Source organism: Leucoraja erinacea, chromosome 1 (genome assembly GCF_028641065.1).
Source record: "Leucoraja erinacea ecotype New England chromosome 1, Leri_hhj_1, whole genome shotgun sequence".
NCBI lineage: Eukaryota > Metazoa > Chordata > Chondrichthyes > Rajiformes > Rajidae > Leucoraja > Leucoraja erinaceus.
This window is the reverse complement of record NC_073377.1, coordinates 160,783,336-160,798,579: the sequence shown is the minus strand read 5'-3', so window position 1 is coordinate 160,798,579 and position 15,244 is coordinate 160,783,336. Positions and strand designations below refer to the sequence as shown.

Sequence of the window (15,244 nt, the reverse complement as noted above, 5' to 3'; positions counted from 1 at the left end):
ACCAAGGATGGGTGAAGGCAATGTCATCATATATATTTGCAGATGAGGACTCAAGATCAATAAATTGGGGGAAGGGATGGTTAACAAAAATATTAAGATTACATTGTCAACTCACATGCATGCGTTCATGGATAATTCCCCAATGTTTATGAGTTAATGCCATGGGAGTATAGTCTCTAATCTTCTTGGAGCCCCTTCTCACTATAACCAAAATCCTTGTTCTCTGTAGCCTATGAAGTGTCTAGTGTGCAACCATTCCAAATCCCAACCAAGTTTCAGACTGTCTCATCCATTCCTCATTGTGAAGTTGAGGACCTGGTGTGTCAGAACCTTTAAAGCCAACTCTGAAATGGAAGAAACGCACACACTGTTTATTAACTCCCAATGCTCTGACACTGAGTAATAATATAATAATAATAATCTTATTTATATAGCACATTTTTAGTCAACTTGCATTGACCCCAAAGTGCTTCACATAATTACATTACATTTACACACAGGCAAAGGTGGGTGAAGTGTCTTGCCCCAAGGACACAACGACAGTATGCACTCCAAGCGGGATTCGAACCGGCCACCTTCCGGTCGCCAGCCGAACACTTAGCCGATTGTGCCATCTGTCGTCCCACGAGTAAGACAGCTCAAACAACACAGGGCAATGGGAAGCAGTAGTAGCTTTGCTGCCTTACAACACCAGAGCCCGGGTTCGATAATAAAAAAAACCGGGATGGTTTCCACGCTACATATCTGAACGAAACCAAATAAAACCATGGATACACCACTTTCTAGAAGTGGAAAATCACCTTCATAGAATTTTGTCACCAAGAATAAGCCAGCCTTGCATAACTCCCCTGTGGAATAAGTTAACACATCATAATGTGCTAGATGCAGGAAGATTGTTCCCGATGTTGGGGAAGTCCAGGACAAGGGGTCACAGCTTAAGGATAAGGGGGAAATCCTTTAAAACCGAGATGAGAAAAACATTTTTCACACAGAGAGTGGTGAGTCTGTTGAATTCTCTGCCACAGAGGGTAACCGAGGCCAGTTCATTGGCTATATTTAAGAGGGAGTTAGATGTGGCCCTTGTGGCTAAGGGGATCAGAAGGTATGGAGAGAAGGCAGTTACGGGATACTGAGTTGGATGATCAGCCATGATCATATCGAAGGGTCGAATGGCCTACTCCTGCACCTATTTTCTATGTTTCTATAACCAGCTATGGACTAAGCTACATCCACACTCTGCAATTTCTCACAACTGTGGACAGAGCCCTTATCAAAACAAGTGGTGATGCTTTTTCTTTCTTTTTTAAATTATTTATTTTGAACAGAATAAAAGAATAAAAAGCAAGTGTGAAACAGCATACAAAAAACAAAACAAAAATATTTATAAAGTGTCATAAACAATATCTATAAATAAATGAAATCGTATGTATCCGAAAAGGAGCAGGAAGAAGCCAAAGCTTATTAATTCCTACCCCTTATTCAACTGCTTGTAATTATCTTGTACACATTTAGCAGCTATATGTACACCAGCAGCTATATGTACACCGAATTATTTACATTTGAACACTAATCAAATATTTACAAAGCCATACAAAAAACCCCCCCTCATATACTATACAGTATCTTAGTCATATATACAACCCATCACTCTATAATCACCCTTCCCAATACAACCAGTATAATAAATATCCCACACAATCACCTATCCTCACCCCAATATCCTTTTAAACAAGTGTTTTTGTACATCTTTTTAAACTGAATTCTGCTTTCAATGCGGGATCGGTAAAAATTGGCCAGTCTTTGGAAACTTGTCAAATTGACAGTTTTCAAGGCAGTAGAGGCTTTCTTGGACATTGCAGATACATTTAAACCTGCTATTGAAAATATCGTTCTCATCTGCTCATCAGATCTCAACTGTATCATTGTCAAGTTATCATTAATAACCATGACATGCATAGATTTCAATGTGCTCTCAAGACCATCTGTAATCTAACAATCCAAGGAGCCAACTTGCTAAGGCTGAAGAACAAAGGAGACATTACCCAGCGAAAGAGTACCTTGAAAAGCTCTTTAGAAAATAGTTCTCACCACAATATTGGATCAAACCTCAGCAAGCTTCCTGCTGCTATAGTAAAATGGAAAACAGTTCAACAGCCATTGACTGAAATCTAAACCAAAGTTACTTCAACCTCAGCCATCAAACTAAGTACACAATAATTACAAATGCACACACCTGGATTCTGAGCTCCATTGCAGACCCAGTAAACTTAAAATAAAACACTTGCAAAACTGCCCAATAGAATCCCCCAACAATGATGGTCCACAATGAAACCATGGAAATATGGGTCATTGTCCACATCTCTGGAACCACCTTTCTGCAAAGGTGGACATCATAAAATTCACTTCTATCCATAAAGTTCACCATCACCTCGCTAGAATTTAGAAGATTGAGGGGGGATCTTATAGAAACTTACAAAATTCTTAAGGGGTTGGACAGGCTAGATGCAGGAGGATTATTACCGATGTTGGGGAAGTCCAGAACAAGAGATCACAGTTTAAGGATAAGGGGGAAGTCTTTTAGGACCGAGATGAGAAAATAATTTTTCACACAGAGAGTGGTGAATCTGTGGTATTATCTGCGACAGAAGATAGTTGAGGCCAGTTCATTGGCTATATTTAAGAGGGAGTTAGATGTGACCCTTGTGGCTAAAGGGATCAGAGGGTATGGAGAGAAGGCAGGTACAGGATACTGAGTTGGATGATCAGCCATGATCATGTTGAATGGCGGTGCAGGCTCGAAGGGCCGAATGGCCTACTCCTGCACCTATTTTCTAGGTGTCTATGTGCCTTTGGACACCAAACCTAGCAGTGAGTTCTTCTACATGCCCTTAATCCCATTTTCTTGGGCACTTCAAAACATCAGTGATGCCTTTGCAATCCTCCAGAGTATTTGGCAATATAACCAAACCAATGCCAGCCCCCTCTCCAAGACCACCAATAAAGCTCTAGTTACAGGCAGATCAAAATGCTACTCTGCCCTCTATCACCGCTGTGGTTTTCCAGAATAAATTAGAAAGCGCTTGAGGGGAAACAGGAGATATTTAAGATCGCACTATGTTCCTCAAGAGACAATAAAAGGAACATGAAAAACAAAAGTCACACGACGCAAACAAAGCTCAAGCTGAAACAGTAGGATTGTGAGAATGGAGGAAATAAAAAAACAACAAAATAAGCTTCACTAACGATAGAAGTCTTGAAGATTTAAAAGGCCGTCTGGGAACAAATAATCCCCAAAGCTATACTACAAATCTCTGTCAGCTACTTCTAATCAAAAGACTAAGCATAGCCAATCCAGTCACACTATTTCAGTCAGGGGATGTAGAAGGTAGAGTTAAAGTCAATAAAAGGTATAATTAAAATTAATATTAAGGCCAACAAACTACTTCCAAAGTGTTCAAAGTAAGTGTTCCTAATGCTCATAGCATTTTGTGTGCAATGATATCGGAAACTGTGTCCGTGCAATATTAATTACAAAACAGGAATTGTGGTTGTGAATGAAAGAGATAACTTGACAATGCACTCTTCTGATAGTCAGCGTAGAATAGATTTTCCCAAATATTTTTCAAATGCAATCCCTTTTTAAAATTTGAAATTTCATTAGACCAAGGACGCTAGTCAAAAACAAGCAGAACTAATGTACAAGATGGTCTGACCAATAGCTATTTATTATAGCAACATTAACCAATGGACAAATGGATAAAACCCTTTGTTTAAAGGTGGAGCACATGACAATGCAGCACTAATTAGGGCACCATGTGAACTAATTAATGATTGAATGGTGAAGATGCAACTGTCGATATACTTATTAACCTTTGGATTTAGCCAATTCCACAACTTGCACGCACAGAAACATCAGCCACACATAATGCATAATGATAGTCCTGTGGGGTGGGAGATTGCAACCTTCACGTGGTCCGCCGTGTTTCGACAAATGCAATCTATCCGATGTGCACAATCAAATAAGATCAAATAGAACAAGTTGTCCTACAACTTTAGGCTGTGCACGCCATACTCAAGAAGAAGAAGATAGTCCTGTCAAATAAAACTCGAGGTCCCACTTGGGGTGTCAGAAAAACCAAGCTCCCACTAAGATTTGAAAGAATGCAGCAACACCTTTTTTTCCCCTCAGCATTTCCAAGTGGGAACAGGATGGATTCATCCCCTCCCCAGTTCTCCTTTTGTCTCATGTTCCATCCTCTGCCTCTTCTTATAATCTCTCTCCCAGTCTTCTACGTATTGTGCTTCTCTCTCGGACCTCTATTATTATTTCAATTACTTATCCCACCTCAAAGTGGCTGGTATGACTGGGCGACCTTAACCAGTAGATACAATTGGGGTTGGGGAGCAAGGCTCGGGAGGTGAAAGGAAAATAAGTTGATGGCCAGTGCAGTGGAGACAATTGCAGGGAACTTCTATCCAACAGTCAAGTGCAGTTCACAGATCACAAATCTGTTGGCTGAATGTATTTGCACGTGTCTGAGCAAAGCACCGATTACATAAAATGCAAATGGACAGCAGAGAAAAGACAAAAAATAGAAAGTTGAAATCCAAGAATCAGACAATTGCAGCAGGATATAACCTATAATGATGCAACCTGTAGTATGGCTATTTAAAAAAAACTTGGTTAAAGGCAAGGCAAATGCATTGCTTCCTCACACTGGAAACATTTGTGGTCCAGAAAGAAGATAAGGGAAGCATTTTGAATGTCGTGGTAAATGCAGTGTGAGATGTCTGGGAAATAAAAGGCAATATTAGAACCCATATGTAGTTTTAAAAAAAGAAACACTGAAAACAGGAAGGATTCATCTGCTTGGAGTTGCGAGTAAGGCAAAAATATCAGAAAATATTCAATGAAATGCAAGAGATGGTAGACCAGAAAGGCAAAAGTGGGAACATAAAAAGAATGATGGAAAGAAAATGGCAGAAGCACAAGGAATGTAGATGACCCTAGAGGGTCTTTTCCATATATTGGACTGGAGCCTGCGATTAGGGCAAAGCAGCATTTCAAAGCCATGGCGTGGAAGGTGACATCATAGCATACAGTACACTAACTTTGCAGAGGGGCCTCTTGTGGCTTTCTCCCAGTTTCTACATTACTTTGGATTGGATGTAATATTGAGTAACACAAGCATTTGTGATTAAAAAGCAGTTGAAAGAAACAAGCTTAGATGTGAAGCGATGATTATGAAGAAAATTATGTTGTAGATTGGAACAACACTGATGAGTCAATGCACCAGTAATTGCAAATTATCAGTAGGGAAAAGACTGAAATCCAGATGATTTCAGCTGGATTAAAACCATTATGACACAGCACCAAGGGTGTGTTTAAAACAATTATTTTCTTTGAAATGTGTAGGTTAGAACATGTTTTACATTGTAAGTAGCCACACATAAATACACAGGGGAAAAAAGACTTCAAGATTTTGATCCAGGAACTGGTTTGTGCTAATCATAATTATTGCTACAGTTCTGCTAGTATAGTCAATGCAAGAATATAATTAATTATGTTGTTCAGTAGATTGATTGTTGCCTCGGATTACAGAAGCACCTTATTTTAGCAGTAAACAAAATGCTAACTGATCAAGAAAGTTTTAGACATAAATGATAAGAGGAACAACACAATTTGCCAGTTAAACAAATTTGCATTGTAAGAATGCTCAGTTATGCATAGATCCTAGAAACTGTTGCCAGGATATGTCCATAAACATGAACAATAATGGGCAAATCAAATATGATAAGTAAAAAGATTATACGCAAAAATCAGCTGGACAGCAGAATCAGAGAATGGAAAAACACGCACAATCAGGCAACATATGTTTGGCACTATAGTTCCATTCACAAACCTAACAGCTGAGGGGAAAAAAGTCCATACCAGATTTTTTCCATCATCGCATTTTAACAAATTGATCAAAAATCAACCGAAAGGAAATCTATTCATCTGGCTGCATGGAATTTGAAACAAATAAAAAGCCCCCCACATTTTAAACATTTTGGGAAGTACAAAGGAATATATATGCATTTTCAGAACATTTAAATTTATTTTGGGTGAAGACTAGTAGCTTCAACTAGTAGCTTCAACATTTAATAAAACGGATCAGATAGAACTCTAGCCAAACCCAACAACGAGACAGATTTTCCTCAAAAGATGTTGCGGTTCCATCATCAGATCAGAACCCAATGGCGATGTTCTATACAATGATTTCCCTTTAGATTTCTGGTAGGATCTGACACACACTAGCCTCCCATCTTCAGTTGAATAATCGTCATGTTATAAACCAGGTGCTCCAGTTTAGAAACATAGTAAATAGGTGCAGGAAGAGGCCATTCGGCACTTCGAACCAGCACCACCATTCATTGTGATCATGGCTGATCGTCCCCTATCAATAACCTGGGCCTGCCTTCTCCCCATATCCCTTGACTCCACTAGCCCCTAGAGCTCTATCTAACTCTCCCTTAAATCCATCCAGTGATTTGGCCTCCACTGCCCTCTGTGGCAGGGAATTCCATAGTTTCTGCCCACACTCCAAAGACATACTGGTTCGTAAGTTAATTGACTTTGATAAGAATTGTAAATTGCCCCTAGTGCGTAGGATAGTGCTATAGTCGGTCGGCGCTGACTCGGTGGGCTGAAGAGCCTGTTTCCGCATTATATCTCTAAACTAAACTAAGATAGAGCACAAATATATTTTTCAATGGACTCTCTTACATTACTGATGACTGACATCAGAACACAAGAAACAGGAGCAGCAACAGGCCATAAAGCATTTTTGATACGCTCTTCCATTCACGACTAAAGCTCTTCGTAATTACAATGTGACCAGATTACTCCTGCATTCAAGCCCATATTAGTACAGGTGACACCCGTGATGTAGCCATTTGGGAAATTGAAATTCACCCTTACAGAATTCACAAATGTGAGAAAATAAAAGATGCTTTCACAGAATTTATATTGGAGGAAAAAAGTAAATAACTAAACATAAAATTAATTTGTCAAGTCACTTTTCTTGGTGCAGGCACTGTATTGCAGAAAGTCATGATGTGGACCAGTTTCTAGGAAAACAACCACACCCTGTCCCTCCCCCCCCTTTCCCCCCTTTTCTTCCACCCCCCCCACTTCCTCCCCCCCCCCCCCCCCCCCCCCCCCCCCCCCCCCCCCCCCCCTTCTGATGATGCTTTTGCATGTTATGGGTAAAGACAGACAACTCGCATAAAACTCACTTCAACCATGCAAAAATAGTCTGATTTTCTATTCTTTCTATTAAAATGATTACACTTCTTTAGATTATTACACTCCCCTAGATCTCACTTTTTTTGCTGCACTTTTCTCCTTCATCTTTTAACTTGTTTCCATCACTTTTCAGACACATCTCCCCCCTCCCCCCTCATTTTAAATGATAAGCAAGCTTGGAATACAGCACATTCAATACGTACATTATTACTAAAGAAAGCAAATATCTGAAGACCCAGGACTGACCCAATGAATAACAGCCTAACATCCCAAACAAAACCTATAACTTCCTTTCCATACCAATGTATTCCCAAGTGCCAAGAGGACTGACCCGATGTGACAATCTTCCAAATTATCCTTTATCAAAGATCTATATCAATATATATGACATCTTCTAATTCTTCCTGATTAGATTCAGATCAGATTCAGATTCAACTTTAATTGTCATTGTCAGTGTACAGTACAGAGACAACGAAATGCAGTTAGCAACTCCCTGGAAGAGCGACATGGGATATGATTTCAATAAATTCAAGTATCAAGTATATCTTAGGTACACAAAAATGCTGGAGAAACTCAGCGGGTGCAGCAGCATCTACGGAGAGAAGGAAATAGGCGACGTTTCGGGCCGAAACTCTTCTTCACGTATATCTTTATTGTCATTTTCCCGAGTACTCACATACCCATAGATTACTCACTAACATACTCACATACACATAAATTAACACTAACACTAAAGGATTAACGCTAATTGTTATCCTTAAAAATCCCTCTTGCTATTAATTACAAAGTCTTGCGCTCCCTTTAATGCATCTCAGACAAATTTTGGAGATTAAAGCACTAAAAGATAGTTGTCATCCCATTCATTGACGCCTCTGCAAAGAAAGTGTCCGGAATCCTCAATGCAAAGGAGGAAGTAACTTGCATTTAATACGAGTTATTAACGGGGGCACGATTCCAGCCGCAGCTAGCTAGCTCGCCAATAATATAAGAGTAGGCGGAGGATTGGTTTGGAGACAATTCACAAGGCAGGGCTGGTGTGGGGCCGGTGGGACAGACATGTCACTGGAGGCCGAGCGCCACATCCACATGTATATATATATATACAGGCAGCCATACATGCAATACAGCCTGGGGCGATGTGGAGAGGAAGGAGGAAGGAGGGACAGCCCGGCGGCGGCGGCTGCTCCAGGTCGGGGCCCGGGAGTGGAGGAGCAGGAGCAGGGGGGGGGCGGGGCACCAACCGGCTGCCAACCCGATCATTAATGCCAGCGGCTTTGATCACTTCAACACCGCCTCGCCCAGTCTCTCCCTCCCTTTATCTCACCTCTCCGGAGCCTTCAGCGACCCGGGCCCGACCCCGCTGACACCGACCCCACCGACCCCGACCCCGCTGACGCCGCCGCCGCCACCGCGCACCCGCGACTCATTCAAGTCGCTCCCGGAAGCAAGGCTGGCAACAACATCCGGGTCTCTCCGCGCCGCCACCGACCAGGGGAGGGGAGAGAAGCGCCTGCGGGGCACCAGCCGTCACTTCCGGGCTCTACACGGCCCCACCTGCGGGGCACCAGCCGTCACTTCCGGGCTCTACACGGCCCCACCTGCGGGGCACCAGCCGTCACTTCCGGGCTCTGCACGGCCCCGCCTGCGGGGCACCAGCCGTCACTTCCGGGCTCTGCACGGCCCCGCCTGCGGGGCACCAGCCGTCACTTCCGGGCTCTGCACGGCCCCCCGCCTGCGGGGCACCAGCCGTCACTTCCGGGTTCTGCACGGCCCCCGCCTGCGGGGCACCAGCCGTCACTTCCGGGCTCTACACGGCCCCACCTGCGGGGCACCAGCCGGCACTTCCGGGCTCTGCACGGCCCCCGCCTGCGGGGCACCAGCCGTCACTTCCGGGCTCTGCACGGCCCCCGCCTGCGGGGCACCAGCCGTCACTTCCGGGCTCTGCACGGCCCCCGCCTGCGGGGCACCAGCCGTCACTTCCGGGCTCTGCACGGCCCTCGCCTGCGGGGCATCAGCCGTCACTTCCGGGCTCTGCACGGCCCTCGCCTGCGGGGCATCAGCCGTCACTTCCGGGCTCTACACGGCCCCCGCCTGCGGAGCACCTTCAACAGCTTCTCTGCGGGGCACCATCCGTCACTTCCGGGCTCTGCACGCACCAGCCGTCACTTCCGGGGGTTCTCCGCCTGCGGAGCACCTTCTACACCAAAGATGTTCAACACGGCCCGCCTGCGGGGCGTCAGCCGTCACTTCCGGGCTCTGCACCGCCCCCGCCTGCGGGGCACCAGCCGTCACTTCCGGGCTCTCACCTTCTACGCCAAAGATGTTCAACATGGCCCGCCTGCGGGGCGTCAGCCGTCACTTCCGGGTTCTATACGGCCGCGCCTGCGGGGCACCTGCCGTCACATCCGGGTTTCCATCTGGCATCTGTCGGCATGATGTGGAGCCCTGTGTAGACCAGTCACTATATCCCTGGTCCATGAGGGGTGTTTGTATAAACTGCTTCTGTGGCAGGCGTGCTATCCAGTAGTGGCTCTCACACTGATAAGACTTAGGTGTAATGTAGCTTTGGCTGAGTCTGCATGCCTCGTGGTTAATAAAGAACTTTATAGGGTGATTTCACTAAAGGTCACTGGAGCGTAGATCCACACCCACGTGACACAAAATTCTCAAGTGGAGGACACTCGAGGGTTCGGTACATGTTAGTGGATGGGAAAAAACGCATTTTCCCACACGTTAAAAACATAGAAAACGGCGAGGTTGTGAGCTGCAATTTACTGTGCCAGTCAGGGTGACCGTGAGGCACAGCTACCTAGATTTACAGGGGAAAAAAGATAGCAAGTAAGGTAAATTCAAGAGGGAACTGAAGGTGCCAAACCGGCGGAAATGAACAGCCGACATTTGCCGTGGATATTTAAAGGTCCAAAATATCGGGAATTCTCGCGTTTGCTCGCTGAATTTATCAAAAGTAAGGCATTATTAACTTACTTTTGATGAATTCAGCGAGCAAACGCGAGAATTCCCGATATTTTGGACCTTTAAATATCCACGGCAAATGTCGGCTGTTCATTTCCGCCGGTTTGGCACCTTCAGTTCCCTCTTGAATTTACCTTACTTGCTATCTTTTTTCCCCTGTAAATCTAGGTAGCTGTGCCTCACGGTCACCCCGACTGGCACAGTAAATTGCAGCTCACAACCTCGCCGTTTTCTATGTTTTTAACGTGTGGGAAAATGCGTTTTTTCCCATCCACTAACATGTACCGAACCCTCGAGTGTCCTCCACTTGAGAATTTTGTGTCACGTGGGTGCGGATCTACGCTCCAGTGACCTTTAGTGAAATCACCCTATATGGAGTTAAACTACTTGTCCTTATTCCAACAACTTCATACATGGTGTCAGAAGTTTTATTCCAGAACTTCATCGGCTCGATGTTTCTCTCTCTCTTTTCTTCACAAGTGAGAACGAAAAGTGTGTTTGCCAAACGACCATGGCTGATGCATTCCGGAGACCAGACCCATTCGCCTTCGACAACAACATTGGAGAGAGATGTCGCATCTTCCAGGAAGAATATGACCTTTTCGTCACAGCTGCGCACTACATTTGTGCAATGTGCAGTGTTCACAATGCTTCAATAGACAATATGTGCGGGAGTAGGCCAATCGGCCCTTCGAGCCAGCACCACCATTCATTGTGATTATGGCTGATCATTCCCAATCAGTACCCTGTTCCTGCCTTCTTCCCATATCCCCCGACTCCGCTATTTTTTAAGAGCCCCATCTAGCTCTCTCTTGAGCATCCATAGAACCAGCCTCCACCGCCCTCTGATGCAGATAATTCCACAGACAAGCAAGGAAGTGATATAATAATCACAGCATATGTGCCAGATAACTTGCAACACGGGAGAACGTAACTCCCTACACTTAACATTTCAGATTATATTACCAAAACTGCATTCCCATGATCAGTTTGGACCAATCAAGTCAAGTCAAGTTTATTCGTCACATACACATTCAGATTCAGATTCAACTTTAATTGTCATTGTCAGTGTACAGTACAGAGACAACAAAATGCATTTAGCATCTCCCTGGAAGAGCGACATAGCATATGATTTGAATAAATATTTACATTAGCATATATACAGACATAGTGTTTTTCCTGTGGGAGGAGTGTCCGGGGGGGGGGGGGTGATTGGCAGTCACCGAGGTACGTTGTTGAGTAGAGTGACAGCCGCAGGGAAGAAGCTGTTCCTGGACCTGCTGGTCCGGCAATGGAGAGACCTGTAGCGCCTCCCGGATGGTAGGAGGGTAAACAGTCCATGGTTGGGGTGAGAGCAGTCCTTGGCGATGCTGAAGCCCTCCGCAGACAGCGCTTGCTTTGGACAGACTCAATGGAGGGGAGCGTGGAACCGGTGATGCGTTGGGCAATTTTCACCACCCTCTGCAATGCCTTCCGGTCGGAGACAGAGCAGTTGCCATACCATACTGTGATACAGTTGGTAAGGATGCTCTCGATGGTGCAGCAGTAGAAGTTCACCAGGATCTGTGGAGACAGATGGCCCTTCTTCAGTCTCCTCAGGAAGAAGAGACGCTGATGAGCCTTCTTGATCAGAGTTGAGATATTGTGGGTCCAAGAGAGGTCATCGGAGATGTTGACTCCCAGGAACCTGAAGCTAGAAACACATTCCACCTCCGTCCCGTTAATGTGGATGGGGGTGTGCATGCCGCCCCTGGACTTCCTGAAGTCTACAATGAGCTCCTTGGTCTTCTTGGAGTTAAGGGCCAGGTTGTTGTCAGTGCACCATGCTGCTAAGTGCTGGACCTCCTCCCTGTAGGCCGACTCATCGTTGTTGCTGATGAGGCCAATCACCGTTGTATCATCTGCATACTTGATGATGGTGTTAGTACCATGTACAGGTGTGCAGTCATAGTTGAAGAGGGAGTAGAGGAGGGGGCTCAGCACACAGCACTGTGGAACGCCGGTGTTCAGGGTGAGGGTTGAAGAGGTGTGCTTGTCTAGCCTAACCTAAAGAGGGAGTTGGATGTGGCCCTTGTGGCTAAGGGGATCAGGGGGTATGGAGAGAAGGCAGGTACGGGATACTGAGTTGGATGATCAGCCATGATCATATTGAATGGCGGTGCAGGCTCGAAGGGCCGAATGGCCTACTCCTGCACCTAATTTCTATGTTTCTATGTTTTCTAACAGACTGTGGTCTGTTGGTTAGAAAGTCCAGTATCCAGTTGCAGAGGGAGGGGTCGATGCCCAGGTTACCGAGTTTGGTGATCAGTTTAGATGGTATAATGGTGTTGAATGCTGAGCTGTAATCGATGAACAGCATTCTTACTTAAGTGTCTCTTTTGTCGAGGTGGAAGAGGGCGGAGTGAAGTGCCGTTGAGATGGCATCCTCCGTACGAGATGTGCAGTGAAATGAAAAGTGGCAATACTCGCGGACTTTGTGCAAAAAGACAAACAAACAAATAATATTGTGGGCGGAGGGAAAAAAACAGCAAGTTTAAAAAAAAGTAGTAGAGTGGTACAGTAAAAGTTAGTCCCTGGTGATCACATAAATAGTGTAGCTGCTATAGCTGGTCAGGGGCTGGATAAGCTGTTACAAATGATACACCATTTGCTGCTTTCCCACCAACTATAAAATCGGTGCAATATTGTCCACTTACCCAGATTAATGTACTTCCAACAGTACTTGAAACTCTCCGCTATTAAAAAAGAGGTCTACTTGATTGGCATGCCATCCTCCACCCTAGACACTCATTCTCTCCAGCACTGGCAGATCATGGCTGGTGTGCAACCTGGTCACTTACTTAGTGCTGTTACTCAATGTGTTAACATCTACACTTCCTCACAAACTCACCTATAACAGCAAGAATTACAAGGTCACCAAACACATTAAAATACAACACCCTGAAGATCCCCCTTCAAGTGACACAATATCCTGCCTTGCAAGTATGTCACCATCATTTTTGTTGGTCAATCCAGAAATTCTCCATACCAAGTAACCGGGACTGCCTTCACCAGGACTGCAGCATCTCAAGAAAATGGTTCAGCACAACCTCCTCAGAGGAATTTAAAGATATTGTACAGAGCCGTTCTGCGTGGAAAAGATCCTTCTGCCCAACCTGTCCGTGCTAACGAAGATGACATTCTGGACTAGTCCCACATACCCAAATTTTGCTCATATTCTTCGAAACCTCGCTATCCATATACTGTCAAAATATCTTTTGAAAGTTGAAATTGTATCAGCTCATATAGCTTCCTCTGGCAGATATTTACTCAAAGGTATTCTAGTGTGATTACATATCGTATTACTTATTCTCACCCCATCAATGATTCTACACAGGAAATAGTATTAGATAATTTACTCCAGCAAGAAAATACATAACATTTCAAATAAATATATTATGTGTTCTCTCATTTTTGATTGAAACCCAGTACTGTATCATGAATCCACACTGAATAACAATGGAGAAAAAGTACTAAACAGAGAACTATCAATCACATGGAAAGGTTGATTTGACAATCTATTTTATTGTGTCATTCTCTTTGCTAACAATATGTACTTGAGAAGGTTGTTACAGTCAATCCCCTTACACCATAACACCGGGCAAATGCAATTATCACAACTGAGATTAAGAAATGATAGCCTGCATCAGATCAATGTACAAATCACACTGGACACACAGCAAATAAAGCAATGAGTGTAACCTGGTACAACAAGATTAGTGACAAAATTGCCTGCAATCTACTATCCATCTGCCAATGCTGGAACAGTTCCAATCTAAAGTTAAACGTTTACAGAATCGCACAATAAAACTGGAAGAAAGTTTGAGCTTGATTTCAGTTGCTGGCAGTATCGGTTGGGATGGGGCAATTGCTGAAGAACAAAGTTGTGTAATTGAGTAATTGTGGGGAGACTTGGTCAATTTCAACAATTGGTGATCACAAATCTTAATTAAAGAGCATTGGTGGATGCTTGGATGCTAACACCAGACTGGAAGATACCTTTGCTACAGATTTGGGATTATGTACCCTTGTGCAATCACTGGCAGGATTGTATGGGAATCAGGCAAGCTGATTCAGTGCGATGCTTGCAGTATGTGGGAGGTCAAGGACACCACTGGTGCCTCTGGCTGCTACAAATGCGAAAAATGCATCCAGGTAGAGCTCCTGAAGGGCCGTGTTGGGGAACTGGAGAAGCAAGTGGATGACCTCCGGTTCGTACGAGAAACGGAGTCGTTCCTCGACAAGTCCTACAGTACGATTGTTACACCTAAGGTACTGGAAGAGAGAAGGTGGGAGACAGTGAGAAAGGGAGGGATGCATGGAATGCCAACGTCCCCGGGTGGTGTACCTCTTGTAAACAGGTTCATCCGCTTAGAAGCTGTTGGGACAGAAGACGTGAGCGGCGGACTGGCCTGTGATGCGAATAGGGCTGTTGAGCCAAAACCAAAAAGGCCTAAGGCAGGCAAGGCCATTGTACTGGGAGACTCCATCGTGAGAGGTACGGACAGGGGTTTCTGCGGCAACAGACGGGATGCGAGGATGGTGTGCTGCCTTCCCGGTGCCAGGATCCAGGATGTCACGGACAGAGTGCAGAAAATCCTCAAGGGCGAAGGTGAACATCCGGAAGTGGTAGTGCATGTCGGCACAAACGATGTCGGAAAGAAGGGGATGAATATTCTGCAGCGTGACTTTAGAGAGCTCGGAAAAATGTTAAAAAGCAGGACCTCCAGGGTTGTTATCTCCGGTTTGCTTCCAGTTCCCCGTGCTGGCGAGAGCAGGAACAGGGAGATACGGGACCTGAACGTGTGGCTGAGGAACTGGTGCACGGGGCAGGGATTTAGATTCTTAGATCACTGGGATCTGTTTTGGGGTAAGGGGGAACTGTACAGAAGGGACGGATTGCATCTTAATAGGTGTGGGACCAGCATTCTGACAGGCAGGTTT

The 15,244-nt window shown here is 44.8% G+C and overlaps 1 protein-coding gene across 5 annotated transcripts in view; it reads right to left on the bottom strand.

Annotated features, from left to right (window-relative positions):
- LOC129704008 (arfaptin-1-like) overlaps window positions 1-8,715 on the bottom strand; it is a 108,667-nt gene extending 99,952 nt beyond the window's left edge. Inside the window, exon 1 of one of the 5 annotated variants that reach the window (XM_055646814.1) lies at window positions 8,613-8,715. The gene's annotated coding sequence lies outside the window, so the exon portion shown is untranslated. The remainder of the gene's footprint in view (window positions 1-8,612) is intronic. The other 4 variants (XM_055646833.1, XM_055646823.1, XM_055646860.1 and 1 more) reach the window with 4 other exon arrangements.
- Window positions 8,716-15,244: the final 6,529 nt, after the last annotated feature.